General features: G+C 39.2%; 1 protein-coding gene across 1 annotated transcript in view; it reads left to right on the top strand.

Annotated features, from left to right (window-relative positions):
- dok4 (docking protein 4) overlaps positions 1-15348 on the top strand; it is a 70659-nt gene that overhangs the window by 39414 nt on the left and 15897 nt on the right. The gene's annotated exons all lie outside the window — the stretch shown is intronic.

Raw genomic sequence — 15348 nt, 5'->3', positions numbered from 1 at the left:
CTATTTTCCCATGTTTTTGTGTCTATGTGACTAATTAGAATAACAATATTTGAATTTTGGTGCAGTATTGAGGAAGACAGCTGCAGTGGTGAAAGAAGCTTTAATGTAAACAGAAGGGGCTGGTGATATGTGTGTCTGACAACATTATGGATGGATGGAAAATTCTATGTTATCCTGCCATGCTTTTCTATGATGACAACACAGTCAACACTACAATGCAGTGTTGTCCAAAGGCGATAAGAAGTTACCTGACCACCATCAGTTTTTAGATATCACTTGTTTTCTCCATCACAAACCTTTACTCACAATGCCATGTTGTCCGGTATCCGGCCCTCTCATGAAACTTCAATACGAGGCTTCTCAATCTTTCTAAAACATTCTCAGACATTGAAAACATCAATATAATTTTTTCTGTACTTTTATCTGAAATACATTAAAGGTTCAAAGCCACCTTGTCCATTTAAGTTCTAGTTTGTTTCAGCTCTCTCCCTGAGTACTGGACCAGTTTCAAATATCGCATCCCCAGCAGTCACTTTGGCACGAAAAAAAGAGATAATAGTACAGGGTACAAGTTGAAAAACACAGATTTCCCCTTTAATATCAACATTCTTTCGCAACACCTGAGGGAAATATCTGTCTCTTTAGCTTCTAAACGCAACATTATGCTCACCAACTACAGGCTAACTGTGTCCGTCTGCTGTTTCCAGTGGGTTTATCAGAGCTTTTCATCAAAAGTAGCAGTGTAGGTGGATGCACCCACTGAACCAAATGTTGTGGGCCATTAAACCAAAACAAACTAGCTAAAAGATGCTAAAGAGCTCTGCAGAGCTGTGCAGAAATGCAACACTGGATAATAAGTCTCTGTGAGCAACAACTTTCACATTACATTAATCATTGTTAATCTAAAAATATAAGTGCAACTTTAAGATGGGTGTACAGTCTGGTTTGCTCTTGTTTTTGAACAGGTGATACATTGAAGTTCAGGATAGCATTAACAAAGTCTTAACAAGCCTCAGATTTGTTTGGATACGTTAGAGGGAGAGCAGTTTCACTCAGTGAGTTAACACAGTGTTGCAAACGAGAGACAGGGCTAGAGAGGAGGGCATGAGTACAAAGAGAGGTAAAAGAGAATTATCGGAGTTAGTCTCTGCATCCTTAGGGCATGAGAGGGCATGCACAGCTGAGGTCCTCCTCAAGGCTGCATAGATACACTACCAAAGTCATGCTTAATTTACCTCAACAGGAACAACAAAGCCAGAGGAAAAAGACCCAGACATGCAAAATCCCAGCGCACACTGACTGAAACTAACCTCGCATGCACTGATGTACCCAGGGAGCCCTCATGTTTCCACGCAACGCTCTGTTTTTTGTTTCCTGCTTTAGTATTACCACAGTTCTCTGAGCATAATGAACTATTGTATTGGTGAGATTGATATTGATCAGCCTCTGGGCAGGGGACAAGGGCTTCAAACCCCCACACCCTCTTTTACCAACCTCCCACTGATTTAGCATGCAGTCAATGCACTGCACTCAGATGGTTAATATGCACCAAGTCTAAAAAAGCATATGTGAGATGTGTGTACCATCTGTCTGGATGCTCAGCTGTGCCTTATGGGAATGAGGAAACAAATGCTTGTATAGTTTCCCCTCCAACATTCTGCATGTAGCAGTTTTCCATCCTTCAAATGCATCCACACACTCAAGTGCTGGATGCTTTCCAAACTCTGAGATTAGCAGGCTAAACACTCTTTAGACTGGTGTGTATTATGGAGAGAGCTGTACTTAATTCATGACACCAGCATTCAAGTGGTTCATGGACATCATTTTCAGTAATTGCACATTCTGGAGAGTCCCTGAATCCATTCAACAACCAAGCAAAAATGGTCAGCTATAAGTTATGTTTCCAACATGCATCTTTAATACCTTTTAGATTTTACTTTAAAAAACAAACAGTAAATTATTCAAATGGATTAATAGAGGACGGAACAGCAACCTCAATGCCTTGGAGCCCTGGAAGAGTGTCACAGTTAGAATGAAATGTGACATTGCCTGAGGCCTGAGTAAACTTAGAGACGACACATGCGCAGGTGAGAGCTCAGCTAACATGCAGGATAAATCACTTCGACACCTCCTCTGATCTCTGCTTATCCAGCACATATATCTGAGACAATAAGATGAGTTTCACTAGAGTAGAGTAGTTCCATCACTTTACCTGTCTGCAAAGGAAAATAATAACTGCATTTGATTTGCTGCACAAACATATGTGGCCGCTACATACAGCTGTCTGTCTACACTCTTTGTGACAGTATTGATGATCTTCAGGAGGGGTATACTGATTCTTCAAAGGCACTGTCAGGTTTAGACAACAGTTCAGTCCAGTTCAGTCCAAAAAACAAAAAACATTTTGTTATTTTTATAAAATCAACTACAGGAACACTAAAGAACATTCAGGTAGATACACTTTATAAATTAACTTCACTTATATTAACCGAATAAAGAGGACTCATCTACACATGACGTTGTCCATTTGTAATCTTAGAAATTGAGCACAAAAGGTTCATAAAATTAAAGACATGAAATCATCACCATAGATCTATCTATAGATAGATAGATGGATAGATGGATGGATGGACGGACAGACGGATAGATAACCACTGTATGTATCAGTCAGTACAAGAAAAAACATTTTTTAATTACACAATTATCTCTTTACAGTTCAGTCCAATCTCACACTCAGCCTGCCACATCCACATTTCACTACTGAGTCCAGAGAACCTGTAAATGTGTTTTATATGCCTTGAAGGCATCATTATGTAAGCAGCCCTCTGAGACTAATAGGTTAGCCTGAACTATCAAGTCTGAGCTCCCTGATCTGGCATTCAGCTTCACCTCTCTTCTCAGCAGTGCTCTGGCTGCAGGCTTGTTGACCTCCCTGCTCCTCCACAATACAACATCCTCCTCCGCTCCTGCCGAGCCCGCTGCTGCCGCTCCTCATCTTCTGCTCCTTTTCTTTGTTTTTAAAGACAGCACCGTGGTTATCAAAAGGCCAATTCAGGTCGCTTGTGGATTTTATTATTGCACTCTAAGAATACAGTATGAACTTCTGAGTTTATTGTTTGATTGTTTTTGGACAATTTAAAATATAAGCACAAAAAATACAGACTAATTCAGTAAAGGTCAGGTAAAAATATAGTTGGGGTTTAGAATGTAACAATTGCTCATAATTCAGAATGACGGAAAAATTTCCAACTCAAATGTAATAAGATATACAAAGACAGATTTCTCTGTTTCTAATATAAGCCTGTTTCTATGGCATGTTTCTGTCTGCAGTTGAGGTAGACAAAGTCCACTGGTGGCCATTATATGAGAATGTACTGTTCCAAGTGGACTTTGCAACATGTAACTGTAAATCTCCATCAAGTCCTCATAACCCTTCCTCAACCCTGCTTCTTCACATGTTTTCTGGGCGGCTGGTTTGCATAAAGATGTGAAAGTGCAAATATAATGATCAGAGACATGTGTGTTTTAATTAACAACTCATGCTGTGATCAGTCTACATGACATTCATCTTTTCAGCTAATCAAGATGCCACACAGTATCAAAACATGTAAATCCAGTCAGGATTTATTTAGTTGACTCTTTATGCACCATAAAACAGCAAATGGAAGATGTGTGGAGAAAAAGACGGACTCACGAGATGTGATGAAGTTATGACCCCACTGCACATATATATATATATATATATATATATATATATAAGTCCTAAAAGTAGATAAGGAGAACCCAGTTACAAATGAGACACAAATATTATACTTGCTCATTTATTTATTGCGGTAAATAATCCAATATTACATATCTGTGAGTGGCAAAAGTATGTGAGCCTTAGCTTTTAGTTTCTGGTGTGATCACCTGTAAATGCTGGAAGTGAAGTAGTTACGAGGACGACGTGACTCCCTGAAGGGGACATAGTTCAGTTACCCCCTCGTGCATCAATAACTGCAACTAAACGTTACCGGTAACTGTTGATCAGTCCTGCACATCGGCTTGGAGAAATTTTAGCCCATTCCTCCATACAAACAGCTTCAACTCTGAGATGTTGATGGGTTTCTTCATATGAACTGCACGCTTTAGGTCCTTCTACAACATTTTGATTGGTTTAAGGTCAGGACTTTGACTTGGCCATTCCAAAACACTAACTTCTTTCTTCTTTTACCATTCTTTGGTAGAAGGACTTGTGTGCTTAGGGCTGTTGCTGCATGACCCACCTTCTCTTGAGATTCAGTTCATGGACAGATGTCCTGACATTTTCCTTTAAAATTCACTGGTATAATTCGGAATGCATTGTTCCATCAATGATGGCAAGCCGTCCTGGACCAGATGCAGCAAAACAGGCCTAAACCATGATACCACCACCACCATGTTTCACAGTTGGGATATGGTTCTTATGCTAGAATGCAGTGTTTTCATTTCTCTAAACATTACACAGTAACAAAGTTTTTCTCAGGTCCTCAGAAATCTCCTTTGCTTGTGCAATGATACGCTTCCACAAACGTCTTGTGAAGCTCAGACTTTGATAGATCCCTGTTCGTTAAATAAAACAGGGTGCCCACTGATTGAAAACACCTGACTCTAATATCACCTTAAATTAACCTTAAATTAACTGCTAATCCTAGAGGTTCACATATTTTGGCCACTCACAGATATGTAAAATTGGATAATTTTTCTCAATAAATATATGGCCAAGTATAATATTGTTTATCACATTTGTTTAACTGGGTTCTCTTTATCCACTTGTGTGAAACTCTGATGATGTTTTGACATTTGTGTTTATTTATCTTATTTGACTGAGACAGCAACATTGCCATTAACGTTCCGTCACTTTCGGTCATCAACTGTGGTTGAAATAACCACTGCTGCTGCTTTGTACCTGTTGTGAAAGTCCTGGTTATGTTTGAAAACCAACCGCTGTCATGTCTGGATTAAAAATATAATTCGGAGGTGCAGACATCTATTGGAATTTAAAGGGCCTTGTCCAGGAATGACAAAATACATTGCTTTTGCCATGAGTTTATTGCCATTAATGGATCAAAAGTATAGCAAAATGACTACAGCAATATGCAGATGTGTAAAAAGTCTGAATTCCTGCTTTGTTAGGTCTGTCTGCAAGACAACAAGCAAACCACTTTTAAAATGTTTGTTTTCTGACAGGACTTTGGAACTATCAGAGCTATATATGCATGAAATTCTCAATGCCTAGCGGAGATTTGCACTCTACTGAATGACCTTTTCTAGTTAATGCTGATATGATATGCTTGGAACTTTTAATATACTAACCACTTCAAACTGCCAGTCATTCAAATCATGACATTTAACTGCTATACTGTTGCCGGGGCTGCAGCTCGCCAACAATGTGCAGTACAGCAAGTTCTCCAGTCAAATATCCCCCATATCTGCCTCTGGTCCTCCAACTAGGATATATCCCTACCTGTGTATCGTCCCTACCCAAATGTATGCCTATGATGATGAAATTCAATGAGGACAGTAAGCTCAAATTAACATAGAAAACTCTCAGCATGGCTGGACACCAGTAGAGGCAGGGAGTGTTAATGTTTACTGGAGCTAATATATCATTTACCATGCTCTTTCTGTTAGCAGTTAAACACAGCAACACAAACATGTTTGCATGATCACACATCCCACGATGCAGTGCTTTCCTCATTCTGCTGTGCAGACTGATGATGTTTCTGTCAACAATACATTAGCGGTTGCTCAGTGATGTGAGGCACTTTTCGGCCCAGCACATATGATGGGATAGTTATGGGAGCTATTGAAATTATTCTGAATGTGTTTTCCACCTCCAAATTGATGAGTGAAGCACCCAGATGATCACTCAAAATCATTATCTAGGTAGCTGTTAGCACTGACCTTGCTTTCTGTGAGAGGAACAGGCCAAAGTCACTGCCAAAAATAGCAGCTAGGCTATTACAGAGTCGCTGTTGCTGAAAGGAGTCATATGCTGCCATTTGTGTGCAGGCGGTAGGACCATGCAGCAGAGGTGGCAGCCTTAAGCTTACTGAAGCAGGTAAGATAAGATCAGATCAATCTTTAATGATGCCTGTGGGGACATCGGGCAGAGAGGGACGCAGCATTCCCAGAGGCACTGCAACAGCAGATCGATCCACCGTTTCTAAAGCTGATTGTCCTGCTGAGAAAAGATATGTCTAATCAGATAGGAATAGGTTGCGCTTGTTTGTGCAGCTCACCTCTGTGTCTGGGAATTGAACCTCGATCTCCTGTGTGATTGGCGGATACAGTGCTGATGAGGATGGAGGCGCTTTTGTCTGCATCAAAAATTCGAGGAAGGCACCTAACTAAAAGTTAGACCAGTGGTTTGGAAGTGAGAGATTAGCAGTGAAGGCACTGATGAATGTTGCCATAGAAGTAGACAATGACCTATTAAGCAGTACTTTGTAGGATAAGGGAATGCATGCTCAGCAAAGCTCTTAATAACATTGTGATATGTATGATGAAATTAATTGGTCGAGTCAGAGTTCTGACACATAAGATATAATAAGAGGTTTCACACTGACCAGACACATTCTAGTGTCTGCAGTTCAAGTATTTATTCCATCGTGCCTGCACAATAGATCTGTAGTCCTGGTGTAGTAGTCCTGTGCATACTTGTGGGTATGGCACGCTAACCTTATAACATACCTCATGTCTGGTCATTTCAGTATGCATGCTGTTATTATTCATGTTGGTATTCTGCTGACCCACTAGCAGGATGTCCGTTTTTCTTGCTGTTTTTTTGTCAGTAGCAGTTTAAGGCTGAATTGCATAAATTGGGTATCACTGGAAAGCTGAGGTGTTGTGGATTCAATGGGCCAAATTGTATGATGTGTATCACAAATGAGATATAGTCTGTAGACCATCTATTCATTTTTCTGTAGAGGAGGCATGGTTTACGATCATCCAGAGCCGTTTATTGGGCCCTATGAATGTCTATCATAAGCGTCTGTACGTAGCTCTTAGCCAGTCGTATCAGTTATACCAAATTTGACCACAACGACCGGGGTCTTGCTAAACCCCATTAGCTTAGCCACTAGCGGGGCTAGTTGGTAGATTAGGCTTTTGCCAAATCCTGTTGGAAGCAAGGCTAAAACATCCTTTTTGGTGGTGAAAATGGAGTGTAAAGCCAAACGTTGTTCTTCTTTTAAAATAAACTTTTGCTCTAAACTATCTAGAACACTGTCTACAGCTAGATCAAAAGAGAGCTGCAGCCATGTTGGATCCGTAAGCAAACTACAAGCTTCTGTCTGTCGAGTAGTACGCGTCATCGTCTTGCTGTCCCTCCCCGTTCTGTGATTGGATACCAAAAGCAGGGCTAAGAAACGGCCATGGACACCATGTTGCCTTGCAGTTTGAAACAAAATCGAGTGCGCAAGGCAGCATGGGTATACCCAGACTAGCATATTAGTGCTCCGGAGCAAAATTAGCCCCTTTCTAAGTGAATGAGTGTCATTGCAAAAAAAATCTAGAAAAACACACTTTGTTACAGTAATTTGCATCTCAGAAAGCAAGTGGTATCTCAGGGTTAGACCAAAAAAATCTGACAGTTTCAGTTGTGTTTTAGCCACATGTTAAACAAGCACAACTGCAGACAATGTTACCTTTCAAATGAGGCCTCATACATGTGTTTTGGCCTCAAAGTTCATCTGTCATAAGCTTTGCCTCCAAATGTTTTGGGGGTCTAATCCTGATCTGAATACTGAATTTGATGCATTTTGTTTTCATTTCACACATTTCGTGTCCAAACTTCTTTGGAATCAGGTCATTAAACCCTGCAAGAACTAGCCACGTTTCCACATTTAAAAACAATTTGCTGTTGTTCATGTATATCAGCCAAAATAAATACCATTAAACATCAATCTTTTATTTACTCTTCTCTACCATGTTCCATCCACCTGAATTTTTTTTTTGAGAATGAAAATTCTTATTTAGGTTTTCATAGGTTTATTCATCTAAACTGGCAAATGTCAATAATGCTAAACTAAGGTGGTTAAACATGGTAAACATTACCTGTATGGTATATTGTCACTGTGGGCATGTTGCCATTGTAACATTAGATTTTTTATCGAATAATACCAGTGTGAAACTGTTGCCTACGAGCTGGTTACGCCTATGAATGTGTGCTTTGCTGAATTTTTAAAGCACCATATGTTGCACACAGCAGGTGTGATGTTCACAGACATGTGGTCATCAGTTTCATGATCATTACTACATTTTGCAGGCATGCTGTAATGCATGTACCTCATGTAAGTACACACAGTATTCTAATGCATAAAAGTGTTCTGGCTCATTGGGTGGCACCTGTCCTGGTCAACAATAAAGTTAATTCAGAACACAGTCAACATTTTGCACCATCTTTGTAATTTCACACATCAAAATCCGCAGCGTGAGTCCAGTAAATCACCAGCTGGCACATTTTACACTCTTTCATAGCGACTCATTCAGATTCTACAGTGTTCTATAGCAGCACCACTGCTAACAAAATGTTGTGTCAGTGAGCAGTTTGTTTACAGTATTATGTCTCTGGCAGCCCACACACTAAGAAGCATTTCTGATATATCTCCAACTACTTTTTCCCCCTCTTTTCAGTCAGAAAATTGGTAACAGTAAACCTGAAAATCACTTTTTGCTGCAAAAATGAGCTGACTTTTGTGTTTTCAGTTGGACTTTGAGCACACACACACAGACACACCACTCCCTTGTCCATGTCAGATGGGCTGATGAAGAAATGCGCACTCAGCAGGATTGTGATGCTATGGCAGTGGGATGGTTTGGTTGCCGTGGCAGCATAAGGAGGTGGGTGGGTACTGTTGAAGCGGGCGGGTGGGAGATGGCGTATGGCTCTCCAGTCAGAAGTAAATTACCTGACCCTGGTTTTCTACTTCACTCTCTCTTTCTCTGTCTTTATATGTTCCACTTTTATATTTCAAAGATTTTGAAACACACCGTGTCCCGGTGGTTTTATTCCCCATGTTAAACACCTTGCATCATAGAGAGAAAACACCCCAACCACTGTCTCCTTCGCTGTCATCTCCTCTTCCCTCCTCTGCAGTCTCGTACCAGTACACTCTATCATGTATTCATTCCTCTTTCCTTCATTATTGCTTCATTATCTCTTGTTGTTGTCCTCTGTTCTGTTCTCTGTCGCTTCCTCCCTCCCTGCAGCCTCTCTGTATTTCCTTATTTCCTTTGACAAAATTGAATGGGCTTTTTAATTGTAAGTCAATTTACTACAGCTGCTAAGTATAATTTCTCCCTGTGTGTGTGTGTGTGTGTGTGTGTGTGTGTGTGTGTGTGTGTGTGCTGCTATTACAGCTTATTGGTGATTCTTACCACTCCCCAAACCGCTAATTTGGCTTGCTGTATTTCTCACTCTTATGTCTCCATCCTCACATTAACATAAACAGTGTGATGTTAAAACTGTCACTGAAATCATAATTATTTGCCAACAAATAGTGGAAGAGGTTTTATTTGACTTTCACTACATATTTAAGTGGTTTTCCTCATTAACAGCAGCACTGCATCTTTGTTCATAATTTAAGGCTTACATTAAGGTTCTATGTCCAGTTGTTGGAACAAAAAGCCTCAACACAGTCAGGGACAGATTAACTGTCCATTGTGTATTACACTCTTTTTGTAGTTGTAGTTGTTGCCAGTGTCCTGCCTCTTGGATTTGAGCTTTTCTTCGAATGAAAAAATACAGGCTGCCTCTGCATTTACTTCTGTTCTTAAGACATTAACAGGCTGTGTTTACCATCCTTTTAATTTACCATTAACTTCTTTATTTTCTAGGTAGAGTTTAACTGTGGACAACGTGAATGTTCTGTTATGAAGATCACTACATTCTTTTTTTGTCCTATTTTTTATGTGTGTCTAGAAGTTCAGTACCAGATCAGTTCAGAAGCTGAGCTTACTAAGTAATGGAGTTTATGGATCAGTGTATCACAAACATGTTTCTAACCAAAGTCTGAGTAGAAAGGAGGGCAAGTCAGCGTTGGCGACTTACTTAAACTTATGTTTATGAATATACTTATTTTAAACCAAACTATGATATTTTACTAAACAAAACCAAGCAGTTTTGTTGCTTAAACCTAACCAAGGTTGTGAGTGTTTAAGACTGCAACTGTAATTCTGGAGAAAGTACGTTTCCCTTGAAATGTAATTGTACATTTGTTGTATGAAGTAATATTTAGAAGACGGGGTTGCTATACTATAGCTGATACTTTGTTATTGCCGTAGCTAAAAAACAGGATTGTCAGCCAATCTTATTCTTCATATGTTCTGCACTGGTGTTAGGTATCATGAGAAGGAGGTTTTACAGGAATAAAGCACGAATATGCGTCAGATTTTATTTATTAATGTCTGGTGGAAGCCTCCGTACACATCCCTTCTGCTTTCAAGTTCACTATCTCGTTTAAGCCCCTCCTCCACATCATCCATCTCTCTCCTCCCCTTCATCTTTCCTTTCCTATATCGCTTCACCATCCTGTGTTTGAAGTAATCGGGTCTCAGCAGACAGAGTAGCCATGAGGAGCGCTAAGTGAAGTTAAAGAGAGGAGGCAGAGCAGGGGGTGGGAGGGGGGGGTTGGTGGGTAGAAAGTGCTAATTGCTCCCTTCTCACATCTTCAAAGATGAAACTGATGTGAAACAGTTTGGAGCTGCTGTTATTCCAGAGGGGTTCACTCACATTAAAGTGGAAGGAAATGATGTTGTTACACCAGGCGTGGCGCTAGTGTAACATTCAAGTGCGGTGTCGGCAGTATACTAAAATGAAGACATCAGCATTTTGAATAATGGTCGGCTTTATTGTCACGCATTTGCCTTTCAGTTAAACTAAAATGACTTGACATGATTTCTTAGTGTGCTCAGAGTATTGTTTTTAAAAATGTGGCTTCAAAAATAAGATTATTTTAGAAACTGATTGAGACTAGATTAGACAAAGGGAAGGGATTTAAAATGAAATGTGATATATTAGTACTGCTGTGTTATTTGTATTTCTTCTTTAACACCCCTCCATCCTTTCATACACAAGGGTGAGTCACTGTTCCAGCAGAAGCAGCAAAACAGAATTATTTATCAAGAGGTGTCACATCTTATTACGTGAAGATCTAAATTTTCCAAATCCATCAGCTTCTTTGCTGAAAAATGCATTAACATACTTATATATATTTTTTATGCATATAAAAGCTGTATCTTACACATCTTATAGACTGTTACTTCAGCATTATGTAAAGTCCTGCCTTGCAAATTTACCCTGTATACCTACGCTTAGAAAAACAAAAGCTCACATGTAATTTGCCAATTGTAAGTGTTGATTTAAAAAAAACGTCTTTTTTTTGCGCCTCTGAGCTCAGTTTGTGGTGCAACTCCTTTTTCTTCCTTCTTTGCTGGACAAAGTTTCAATGTGTTGCTCTCTCCACCTTCACCTGAAATCCAAAGCTGAAACATCAAGTTCACAGTTTTGTTCTCAGGACTTCAGGCCTCAGGCGGAAAGGAGATTAAGGGATCACCTGTAAAGTAAATGAAAACTATTCCATCATCCCAAATGTAATATGACAGTAAGACGATCAGAAAGCATATTTTTCCTGGAATAGCTGCAAGTTATGGTGAAATCAAACATTCAGGTTTTCTTTTAATACTACTAAGGATTTCAGTCCTGAGAGTGAATGGATCAAGCTTGAGAGAAAGCTACTGAGAACAAAACAGTCATTCAGAGGAATAAAACACTATTTACTGATTGTTTCAAGTCAATTGTGTTCCAAAGCACAAAATAACCCCCCCATACCTCTGCACCACCCATAGACAGTATATAAATAATGGACGTAGTCACCATGATGTCACCCATTGGTTTGTGGATTGCCCGTTTGGCATTACAGCTGTCGGCATCTTGCTTTACTTCCGTCACCATCTTTGTTTCTTGAAACCGGGAGAGACCGTATTGGGACTGTGGAGGCGCGAGGACGGGTGCAGCTAAAAATAAACTGTTAACGCTTAAACAAAATTAATTCCTGGACAAAATTAAACAGGCGACTCCTTGGAATGTCTTCTAGTACAACCGCACACTGAACAAGACATTTTTACATTAACAAAATGTTCAAATAAACTTTCATGAACTGATAATACACACTGAAAGGGTTAAAGTTCTTAGGAAACAACAATCAAGTTCACGGCTATTTAGCTGTGCACAGTGCTGTGGATAAGCATTGTTTTGCTTCTGTCCTGATGACAACTCGTCATGTTAGTGACCTGTCAATCAAAGGTAGCCACGCCCCAAATCATAAGCTTCTTTATCATCTATTTTCTCATAAATGGGACCATTATTTAGAAATCAACACCATATTGTCTTGGATAAGATTTGAAACTTTAGACCATAATGTTGCCAGGAGAATTTTTTCTGAGGTAATAAATCAAGTGAGAAGTCGTCTCATTTTGTATTGAGATAGATAGGACCGGAGTTCTTTTGCAACCACCGTTGGCAACCCTGTTGGATTTTTTAAAGAATGCAAGCTTAAGGCACTTCCGTGTTTGCTTCATTGCTCATACTGAGAGGTTGCCGTCTGGCAACTGTATGTTGCTGGCAATTTCAAGGTGATGCCAAAGGCTGATAAAGTGTTGATATGTGATGATTTGGGAGTGGGAATGTGTTAGACTAAGACAGAGCAAAGGAGAGGAGACATAAAGACAGAGATCTGACCTTCCTTTTTGTACATTTTTGACCTCACCTGCATAGTGAGCTACACACCCAGTGCCTAAAGGCTGATGCCTAGAAAAGTACAAAAGAGAAAATATACATACAACATAGGGCAGGGACTCTGCAGGCACAGCACACACTTGACAATAGACAGTGACTTGTTTAAGACTCAAAACAACTCAAGACATCACAGCCAAGACCTGAGATGACTTCAACAACAATGACTTAATGACGGCACATGAGAGGCTAAAGAAATATCAAAAACCAGCCTCACTAGAAAAACTCAAAACTGGAGTTGAAGTTGGTAAAATTCAGAGGTTATGGTGCCAGGCTGTAGACTTTTGTAAGCTATGATGCACATTTCTTTACATGAGGTACACATGAGGTAAATGAAAATTAAAGAAATACCTGTTTCATTTCGTATCCATTTTTTGTCACAGCCACAGTGAGCCACTGCAGATGGCCTGAAGAACCACATGTGGCTATTCAGGCCACATTTAGGGTTTAGTGCTATACATCTGCTGTACTCTGTCAGACATAATGTGCTGAATCTGTATCTTTGGGGGCACAGCTGCTTGTCACTGTGTCAGTACTCTTTTACCCTTGACATTGACTTGAAAATATAAACCTTGGAGCTTTACCATGAAGCAAGTTCAACAGAGTCAGTGTGTAAGCTGGCTCAACAAAGTCTGAAGCTAGGATCAGAGATAACGGGTACTTCGACGATGGTTATCAACTTTATATGTTAACCCGGGCTTTCTTCTTTGTTTAACTGATTTCAAGCTGAAACTCCAAACAAAAACTGGTCCCGACCAGGTTAGCTGTGCAGCACAAGTTACCATAGTGATCAAACCAGGTTAAAACAGAGCCAGCTTCATGACACAGTAAACTCTGGCTTTAAACTCAACATACCTCACAAGCCTTGTAATCATTTGTATTGACTTTTCAAAAATATTTTTGTTGTGATGTTTGTTTTTACTTTTTACTTTTTCCTGACCATATTTATGTGTGATGCAGTTGTTCTCGGCTTAGTAAAAAAAAAAACTAAATTTAGAGTCCAACTTCCGGCAGGACTGTATCTCTCACAGCTGTGATACTATCATGTTGACAAAATCTGTCCACAAATTGACAGTCAGACAAAGTAAACCCTTCTGTGGTAGTTTTCCACGATGACACACAGACTCACAAGGTGAAAATACTATTAAAAAAATCCAACAACAACATAATCAATGATACAATGATTAGCTGCCACTTTTTTGAAGGGGCGTGCATAAGAATGACATGACACCTGTCATGAACATGAAGGACTCTATGAATTTTTGTGAATACTGTCTTTAAGAGTCATTCGGTCAGCTTAGGGTTAAGGCAGGGCTTGGCAACCTTTTCCAACAAAAGATCCAGTGTTGGCCCAAAAAAAAAAAAAAAAAATGTTGGAATGGAGCCAGAAACCTTATTTTGAGCCTTAAGATGAAGAAGAACACAGCCTACCAAGTCTAAAGTAGCGTACCAACATTGCTGCTAGGTCTTAAAGAGCATTTCTTAATGTTTTTTGTCAGAATGCAGTGAGGACCCAAGTGCACATGAGAGGCTAAAGAAATATCGAAAACTAGACTCACTAAAGAAATTCAAAACTAGAGTTGAAGTTGGTATAATTCAGAGGTAATGGTGCCAGGCTGTAGACTTTTGTAAGCTATGATGCACATTTCTGTATATGAGATACACATGAGGTAAATGAAAATTAAAGAAATATCCGTTTCATCAAATAAACACAGATTGCATCATGTCAACTCCACAAATGATAACATACATAACTTCTTTCATTAAACAGTCTACTGTACTGCCCTACAAAGCCTAACTGCAGTAACTACATTTTTTGTCGATATTGAGTAATAACCAGAAATGAACTACTTGATGTCTGTTTTATGTTGTGACAAAGTTTTATATTTCAATTTTGCTTTATTTTAGAGAAATAATGATGTAAAAATTGCAGTAAATACAAAATCCAACTCAAAACCAAAGCAGACTGCAGTAATTGCACGTACCACAGTCTGATTTGACTGTAACACAGTGAAGCCTTGTATTTCTTCATTGTGTTGAATAGTGAAGACACAGAAATTCTAAGTTCATTTAATAGGGACAGTCTTATCGAGATAGTGTTTAAGTAAAAAAGTGATAAAGCTATATTAAGAGTAAAATATAACATTACTTTATAATATTAAGTCTAAAACACACAAATTTTTGAAAAGAGTTGTTAAACACTTTTAAATAAATTGATAACAAAATCAATTTGAAAATGTTTTTTCACTGAAAAAATATAAAAGCTGAAAGAAGACAACAACATTGTAGTCACTGCACTGTTTTTGCATTACTATTAGAACCTTTTACAGCAAAACCAGAGTGAAGTAACGACATTTTTGGGCTCAGAGGTCAAATAAATCGTCATGAAATTACATCGACAATTCATGTAGAAAAAGGTATCATATCACTTACCTACCTATAACCAATTTGGCTGGCGAAGTAACAAAAGTTAAAAAACTTTAAAGCAGTTTTTCTCAGTTTTACCTTATTGCGTAGTTACTGCAGTTAGG

This window comes from Centropristis striata, chromosome 2, assembly GCF_030273125.1.
Source record: "Centropristis striata isolate RG_2023a ecotype Rhode Island chromosome 2, C.striata_1.0, whole genome shotgun sequence".
NCBI lineage: Eukaryota > Metazoa > Chordata > Actinopteri > Perciformes > Serranidae > Centropristis > Centropristis striata.
The sequence above is the reverse complement of the archived record's forward strand: the minus strand, read 5'-3'. Positions and strand labels throughout refer to the sequence as shown.